This window comes from Zosterops lateralis, assembly GCF_965231275.1.
Source record: "Zosterops lateralis genome assembly, chromosome: 3".
Lineage (NCBI taxonomy): Eukaryota > Metazoa > Chordata > Aves > Passeriformes > Zosteropidae > Zosterops > Zosterops lateralis.
This window is the reverse complement of record NC_139764.1, coordinates 104,314,431-104,323,540: the sequence shown is the minus strand read 5'-3', so window position 1 is coordinate 104,323,540 and position 9,110 is coordinate 104,314,431. Positions and strand designations below refer to the sequence as shown.

The window sequence follows — 9,110 nt, the reverse complement described above, 5'->3', positions numbered from 1 at the left end:
ATTAATGAGATGCCCTCTCTGTTTTCTCTTGATTGAACAGGCCCAGCTTCCACAGTATCTTCTAACACGGGAGATGCTCCCGACCCCACATCATTTCTGTGGCCTCCTCTGGACCCTCTCCAGTAGTTCCCCGTCTTTCTCGCACTGAGGAGCCCAGAGTGGACGCAGTAAAAGCAAGTGAGCACAAGCACACAGAGCCAGACACTCTCCCGGCCGTGCGGCGGGAAGGACAAGGGACAGGGACAGGGACAGGGACATCCCCCGCCCGCGGTGCCCGCGCTGAGGGGCGGCGGGCGGCGCATGCGCGACGGAAGGGGCCGGGGGCCGCCGCCTCCTCCCTCCGCCTCCCCGCGGGCCGGGCCGGGCCGGGGCGCGCAGGCGCGGCGGGGCCGGGGCGGGCAGGGGCGGCGGGGCCGAGCGGCGGCGGCGGCGGCCGGGGGGGAGCGGCCGGGGAGGTTCAGCCGCGCTCTCGCTGTCCCTGTCCCTCCGCGCCATGTTGTTGTGAGCCCCGGGCGGGCGGGAGGGAGGGCAGGCAGGAAGGAGCGGCGCCCAGCGGGAGCGGCAGGAGGAGGAAGGGGCCGGCGGGCGGGCAGGCGTGTCCCAGCGGCCGCTCCGGCTCCATCGCCGCCAGCCAGCCCGTGAGTAGCTCCGGGGGGGCCGGCGCCGCGCTGGGGAGGCCGCGGGCGGGCGGAGCGGGCGGGCGGGCCCCCCTTCCTCCAGCCCCCTTTTGTCTGCGGGCTCGGCTGCGCGCCGAGGGAGGGGAGAGGGAGGGGAGGAGGAGGAGGAGGAGGGAGGGGGCCATGTTGTGGCAGGTCACCGGGCGGCGCGGGGCCTGCGCGGCGGCCTCGCCGCCTTTGTGTCCGCCCGGCAGCGGCGCCGAGGTGGGGACGGAGCGAGCGCCGGGAGGGGCGGCGGCGCCGGGGGAGGGAGGGGCGGCATTGTGCGCTCGGAGGGGCTCGGGGGGAGCCGGGCCGGCCCGGCGGGGTGTGCGGGGCCGGGCTGGTGCCCGGAGAGCGGCGGGGCCCGGGGCAGACGGGGGCGGACACAGCGCTGGGGCCACAATGGGCCCGGGGACAGCGGGGCCGGGGGCGGCGCTGGGACCCCACGGGCCATTGCGTGGCTGGAATCACTCGAGCTTTGTTCGAACGTACGAAAAACTTGTGTTATTTTTTTAGTGCTTTTAAAGATAACATCCTCACTTCCTGAGGGTGCAGCGAGAAGGCCAGATGCCTTTGGTAGCTGGTAGTACACAATGAAGCTGAGGGTTTGATTCTGCTTCAAACCTGCCCGTGCAGACCACAATAACAAAAAGTTGAGGAAAATTCCTCCTGTCCGGAGCGGATCGTGCGTACAACGAACAGTTCGGGGTTAATCTCCGTGGCAGTTATTGTGCAAAGATTTTCGGTTTTTGTTTTGGCATTGTTTTCTTCCGTGCGTTTCCTAAGGTCAGACTCCTGTTTCCTTGAGAGAAAATTAATATTTTTGGGACGGTTTAAATTCTTCTGGTTTACAGTTTGTAGCAAGATGGCTTAATACCAAAATGTGCAGCGTGTTTGAGATGTGATAAAGAGGTTCTTATCGCCTGGTTTCGGGATGCTTTTTTCTGAGCGACCAGATGTGTATGAACAATGAAAATCGGTAAAATTCTTAATTCGCCTAATATTCACTTATATACTGCATGTTAACAAGATACTTTGTGGTTTATTTTACTTTCTCTTTGTTGCATCTCCACTGAGAGATCAGGCCTTCATAGTTTCAGTGAGCTGATGGTGTAGGTCTTCAGGTATGTGGGATATGAATGCATTTGAAATTTAATTCCTATGCCGTGTTACCATTTTTACACATAAAGCATGCTTCTTTGTTGTATTTAGTCACGTCTAGGTTTAAAACCAGATGTTAACAACAGCCGCAGTTTTGTTGAGAAGCTCAGGGAAATGTTGCCTACTTTGCTCAACAACTCTGTGTCAGTGCGAATATAAATATGCTGGGGAAGTGGGAGAAGGAAACTCGAATAAAAAGGGAAATGCTAATTTAGTGGTGGTGTGGTTTGGGTTATATGTGTGGAAATGACACCGAATCACCTGACAGTTTTCTGAAGTGTTCAGAGTTGAAAATTTGGAATTTGGCCCAGCAGAATGGTTAGTAGGCAAATGCATGTGAGAAACTGCTTGATAATGCACATTCTGCACTTTATTATGTGGATGTTGCACATAGGAAAGTCCATGTTATTTAAATACTATTTTTTCTGCATTACTAAGAATGTTTTGGTTTAATTTTTTTTTTCTGTAGTACTGAATCTTTTCTTCTGTGTTAGGGATGTTGGCACAGCGCTGAGGCAATTGTAATTTTATCTGGTATCGTGATTGAGCTAATAGTGCAAGCACTTGGCTGAAAGAGCTGGGCTTGCCTGTCTTTTTATGAGAAGATGCCTTTTGTTATGACAGTTTATATTAAATCTTACACTGGATTGTGGAGTACACTGAAGGCTTTATGTAGCTGTTTTCCTTGGGTGTTTCTCTGCAATATTCTCAGTGGGCCAGATGTTGCAGATGTTTAGGGCAAGTGTGTTAACAGAACATCAGCTTGCTGAATACTGTGAACTAGGTCTGATTTTTAAACAGCACTTTCTAGTTCACTTTTAGATATTGTCCCCTCTCTTTGATTTAGTGATATTTGAGTGTGCACTGAATAATCAGCATGTGTTAGAAGCATTCTCCTTGATAATTTCATCTTTCTCTTTGTACAGTGCTTTCCAAAATCCCAAAATTATTAGACCAAGTTTTTATACACGTAGCCAAGTAAGGCAGTAGAGGGTTTGGATTCCTGCTGTTTGATGGGTCTTCCTGCTTTTTTTTTTTAATGTGGAATTACATGAAAATTAACTGTATATTACACTAAAAAGAAACCTAAACTCTCTTGAATTATATGAAAATTAACTATTACACTAAAAAGAAACCTAAATGCTCTTGAATGTTAAATTCTGTGTTGAGAATCTCCTGTAAAATGAACATTAATACCTTGGTTTGTTTTTTGTTTTAAGTTTGATAGTCTTATGTTTTCTGCAGAGGAAACAACATAAGACAGTAGACATGATCTATAAATGCTTCTCATTGTGCGTATCAAAAGTGTAGGTATGTAAGAGAGTTATCAATCTTCTTTCTCTTCAGGTAATTTAGGTGCAAATGTTTGCCTCGTTTAATTGGGATTTCCCCACCCATAACTTAGTTCTTGTCTTGCTTATTCTGTATAAGCCACTGCCCAGGCCTTGTCTTGGGAATAAGGCAAGAAATCTTTCCTTTAAAAGCTCCTGGAACAAATAATAGCAATTGTGTGGTGTTGCTAGTAATGAAGTTGGAGGCACTTCAGAGGCATATAGTGGAAAAGCATTTTAAATTACATCAAAATATGTAAAGGATTTAGTTGTAGCCACTTCAGTGTCATTTCAGACAAGTTGTATAAAATTTTTACAATGGCTTGCGTGCTGAAACTTCACAGCAAGATTTAGTTTGGATCTCTCAGAGTACCTGCTGTGGCTTTTATAATAGTAGGCAGGAGATGATATGTGAAATGTTTAGCTTACAAATAAAGACCAGTTATCTCTAAAGGTTATATTTCATTATTGCTTAACAGATACTTTTTCTAAACATGGTTATTTAAGAGCAGTTGTAGTTATGTAGAAGAAATACATCTGAGGAGGTTATGACAACCATCTTAGGAGTCAAGGAAGAAATGCAGAACTCCATAGCAAAAGCATCTCAGTAATAATCCACATTTGACTTTTTTGCCAGTTCTCTGTCTATGCATCTATTTGCCCTAAACTTTAGTGGTGATATGATTTGCTGTCTTCTGCAGGCTCTGCTAAAATCACATCTGCAGCTTTTCTAGGCAGGCTTATTTTTTGACAGCAAAATATTTATGTACCTTGGACTAAGTAATCTGGTGTATGCTTTGTAGTTTTGTGATTGTTTTAAATTTAATTTTTCATACAACTCCAGGGTAGGTTACCTCTTGCTTCATTAAGGTATTGGCAAAAGTCTCAGTTACAGGTAATAGGTCTGGTTGTCTGTCTTTCCATATAATGCTCCCACTATGTAAATCCTAGTGGAAAAAAGTGGAGTTGTGTCAGACCTTTGTTGATAACTTTGGTCTTAGATTTCATCCATGTTTTTTTAGGAAGAATTTTGGATAATGGGTTGAACTAGTCATATAGTCATTTTGCATGGCTGGTATGAAGTTTCATGTAGAATTAGATCATAAATCTCTTCAAAGGGAAGTGAGTTTCTAAAAGCTGCATTAAGTTCTGTAACTCTTCACGTGTGTGTATTGATTAAATTCAAAGCTAGACTTGCTGGAAATGACTTTCTGTATTAGTTGATCTAAAAATAAGGAGTCTGGCTTGACTCATTTTTCAAGTACCTTCTGTTTGTCTCCTCTATGATATATCATTGCTTAAATTTTAGTTCTGGTACAGTACAGTGATGAGTTAATCTCATAGTCTGAACAAGTTGCAGAACTCATGTTACTACAGTATTTTGACAATAAGCAAATATCTTCTGCAACAGTACTAAGACAAAGTAGCTTTAGATGTTGTATTACTCACAAAACCAAGATTGTTCAAGATTGTAAAAAAATACTCCTACTGTATAACTGTCTATATAATATAGTTTTCCTTAAAGATGCAACATTTAATAGTCTGTAAGAGTCGGTGAATAAGGTAGAATTGTGTAGAGGGATTCAAGGACTGGTTTATTTTGTCTATATTTGAGATCTAAGTGTTGTAGTCTGATTAAATACCTGTCCACATATGTTAGATTTTGACTGTAACTTACCACTTTCCTTTAGCATGAAAAATAAGACATTTCTTGGACTTGATTATTTTTTTCTCCCTTAAAACGTACATATTTTAGATTGTAGGTGGCATTTGATTTATGTCCATTCCCATACTAAAAGGCTGATAGTACATCAGTTATGGCAGATTAGGAATGTGTGGAGATCATTAAGTGGGGGTGTTCAGGCAGGGACAGGTGCTTTTTCCTGAGGGGATTTTGTCAATACCAGAGTGTTTTTCTGTTGTCAGTTATAGTTGTTTTAAGCCAAGTCTTAAATGTTTCGCAAATGAGGTGATGAATTTAATTTTAATCTGACTCTGAAATCTTTATTTTGTGGAGACCCCTACATGTACTGTTGTGTGGGTTAGAGACATTTAATGTCAGTTACTATGTTAGAATGTTATGTGGCTTAACACGTTTGAAGGAACAACTGAGGCTGGGGTGTAAGAATGAGATGTAGTTTAGCTAGAGAAGTTAGTTTTCTGTGCTACTTTGTTACAGAGTCTACTAATTATAGAATCAGACATAACAGTATAACAGAATTAGTGGTTTTACACATCATGCTGAGTAATAATGTAAGAGAAACTGCTGCCTTTGTGATTGAAAATTGTATTTTGATTTTTTTAGCAAGGAAATATGTGGGCAAGCATTCATAATGTATGGAACTCTACCATTTTAATACATTGTGGTGCCTTTTTTTCTTTTAGAGTCCTAATTTGGCAGTGGCATTTAAGATTTAAGGTTTAAATCAGTAAACATATTTCCCAATAAATATTGTTCTTGTATTGCTTGGACTTCTTTTTTTCCCCAGTCCTATTTAGAAGAGGTATATATTTAAAGATGTGTAGGACAGCCTTTTAATGTTATCAAGCATTTTTCTTTTTAGCTTTCAATGTGGAGTGAGCATTTCTTGTGTCCCCCTAGGCACGGATGAAGTGTCCTGGCTGGGGGTGGGAGGTGTATGATGCAGGTGAACATTGGTCTGGAAGCCAGTGGGGCTAGAGCAGGGGTCGCCCCAGCTGGAGCAGAAGCTGCAGTAACATCAGGGCCCAGTCCAGGTGGAAGCCCTCCTCACACCATCCCTGTGACTGTGGTGTCAGGGGCTTCCAGTATCCAGGTACTCCTCAGTGAATGTTCTCCATGCCACAGTTGGAATCTCTTCAGCAGCAGGCTGAGGGCAGCTGAGTGTCTGGCAAACACTGATGGCCCACAGGAGATGGTGTTCATATATGTCATACAGTAGGTTGTTGATTTGCTTTTCATTGGAACAGTTGCTGTGTTTTGTGTCAAATCCACATCTTTAAGAACAATACGTGTGAGCTAAGCTGATTTTTCAAGGCTGTAATAATGCAACCTAAAACTTGCTACTAATTTTATTAAAGCAGTTATACATGAAACTGCATAAAGTAATTTTGAAATGTTCCGTTGGAACCATTTGTTTAACTTGCATAAGCAATATCATATTTCTCTGAGTGCCTGTTTTTTATCAGAATATGATAAAACAATTAGTTTTGAATTTATGTAAAGCAATTGCTTAAGTTTGAAAAGGCACTCACTCCTGGTAGGCTTTATGAGAAGTAATATGCATTTAGTACTGAGTCTTAGCTGCTACACTTAGGGATAAGAATGTTTTATTCAGGTGAAATAGAAGTAGAATTAAGTGTAGATTAAATTGTAACTCTACTATTGTATATGCTAGCCTAGAAGAGAAAAAAAATCCAGTTTTAAGCCTTTTGCCCTCAAATGCTTGATACAGCTTCCCAAGTTTCTTTTAAAAAACTTCTGTTTGGATTTGAGGTTAGGAATTACTTTCTCCTCCAGGATTCTGGTAGTGTGCCTCATTTTAGGTCCACAAGGAGCTTTTTGCACCTTCCCATGCCCAAGGACGTAGGAACTGTACTCAAAAAATGTAGTAAGTATAGGAGCAAATGTCAATAAACAAAATTTGCTGACCTTACAAATATCTGTTATGTATCTTCATGTTTTTCTTCACCTATTCCTTCTCATTCTTTAATTTCTTTTGACATTCTTTCTGGCATTGTTTCTGGCTTTCTATTTTACTATTTTCTTCCTCTTATATTGGCCTACATAGCAAAATAGAAAACCTTTTACCTAATATCCTGCTTCATGCTGTATCACATTTTTTATTACTTGTACAGAAGCCATAAAGCAGTTTTGTAAATCTGAAATGCTACAATATTTTATTTGTCCATTTGGATACACTTCCTGAGAATGAAAATGATGAGTTTTCCCTGCTAGTGGGAGTTGCACAGGTAATGGTGCTGGTTTTCACTGGCATTTTTCAAGGCTGATCTGTTCTGTAGGTAAAATTACTCACAGCTAAGTAAATGCTGAATAACAGTTTTATCTCCCTTTTGCCACCTGCTTTCCATCCCCAGTGATCAGAGCTGTGCCTTTTTCAGCAGCTTTGTTTAGTTCAGTCAGGTCCAACCAAATACTTGTGGATTCCTCTTGAAGGTGAATGTCATGAACCTCAGATGTGTTTTCTGGGAACTTGAGTGGGGGATGCAGAGGAACTGCACTTAATTTTTGAAGTGCTTCAGTGATTCTTTGCTTTATGAAGATTTGGTGAAGGGGAAGCTGCTCTTTGCTGTGCATTATCCATGTGGGAATTGTAGTTTTCAGCATACTGTAATCATTATCTTCCTGTTGTAGCATTTTTTGACTCATTTGCTCTCATTCTTCCATACCAATATAAACCAGCAGAAATCAAGGACGGGTCAGGGGACTTCTCCATTTCAATTCTTTTATTTGAGTTCTGTGTGCCAGTGTTCTTTGGGATTTAGTTAAGATGGAGGTTACTGTTTTGTTGGAGGTTTTTTGGGGTTTTTGGGTTTATTTTTTCGGGGGTTGTTTTTTTTTTGTGGGGGGGATTTGTTAGTTTTTGCTGGTGTTTTGGGGATTTTTGTTTTACTGTTTTCAGAATAGAAAACTAGAGTTAGATGTACTAAAGAAATGGGTTTTCTAAAATCAATATTTGTGCAAACAGTGGGAGGAGTTTAGCTGGGATTGTGGTCTCCTGTCTACTACACAGACTGTGTAGGTTAATATATGAAACAAAATTAATGCATTAAAAGAAAAAAATGCAAAGAAAACTAATAGAAGCAAATACAGTAGATAAACATCTTGTAATGTCTGATGTTCAAAGAATCACTAAATGGTTTAGGTTGGAAGGGACCTTAAAGATATCCATTTCCAGCCCCCCACCCCGCCATGGGCAGGGACACCTTCCGCTAGATCAGGTTGCTCCAAGCCCCGTCCAGCCTGGCTTTGAACACTTCCAAGGAAGTGCCACAGCTTCTCTGGGCAACTGATCCCAGTGCCTCACCATCCTCAGGGTAAAGAATTTCTTCCAAATACCTGCTGTAAGCCCTCTGTCCCTGTGAAGCCATTTACCCTTGCCTGTTCATCCATGCCTTGGTCCAGCTTTCCTGTAACCCCTCTGGGTAGTGGAAGGTGCACTGAGGTTTCCTCAGAGCCTTCTCCAGGCTGTGCAGACCCAGCTCTCCTCCAAAACCCCAAGAGCTTCTCCCCAGCATTGCTCTCCATCCAGTTTTCCAGGGATAGTCTTCTGTCAAGTAAGTCCCCTGAGCCTGAGGCCTTAAGTGGTCATTTCAAGTAAATAGAGAATGTGGAAAGACCTTGTATCCACTTTCATACCTGAAGATACCTGATACTTTTTGACTGACACAGGGTGATACAGAGAAGCGAGTTCAGAGTTGTTGTTGGGAGCTATAAGATAAAGAGATCAGCTTGGCTGGAGTCACTAATGGAATGTGAAGAGTCTTCAAATTAGTTAAAGTGCTAAAGAATCTCAGTAGGAGAATAAGAAGTTGATAAATATACTTCATTAATTGCAAGAAATTAATTCCTGGGAAGACTAGTGAAACATCTTGTTCTTCTGAAAGCCATCTGAAATATCTTCAAAAGAACTGAATATAAGGCAAGATTATGTCTTTAGTAAAGATAATTATTCATCTACTAGGATATTTAATTTTTACTGTGGTTAAAGATGAGGAATTGCTTGTCAGTGTCCTTGATAAGGGGTTATTGAGGGATGAACTGTGGGAATTATCACTGAAGTGTCAATAGTTGGAAGGCAGTTCATGCCATTAATAAGATGCTTTAACTTTTGGTCAGCTCTGAAGTGATCAAGTAGTTTGATTAAATGATTCCTTCCATAAATATTCTATATTTATATATTATTCTATATTTATATATTATTCTATATTTATATATTTCCTTCCAGAAGTATTCTAT

General features: G+C 42.1%; 1 protein-coding gene across 11 annotated transcripts in view; it reads left to right on the top strand.

Annotated features, from left to right (window-relative positions):
• The first annotated feature begins 535 nt into the window (after nt 1-535).
• PUM2 (pumilio RNA binding family member 2) overlaps nt 536-9,110 on the top strand; it is a 67,091-nt gene continuing 58,516 nt past the window's right edge. For 6 of the 11 annotated variants that reach the window (XM_083858058.1, XM_083858057.1, XM_083858056.1 and 3 more), the window contains exon 1: nt 558-638. The gene's annotated coding sequence lies outside the window, so the exon portion shown is untranslated. Of the gene's footprint in view, nt 639-841; nt 882-1,128; nt 1,148-1,764; nt 1,784-9,110 lie in introns of those variants that run through there. The other 5 variants (XM_083858052.1, XM_083858051.1, XM_083858050.1 and 2 more) reach the window with 4 other exon arrangements.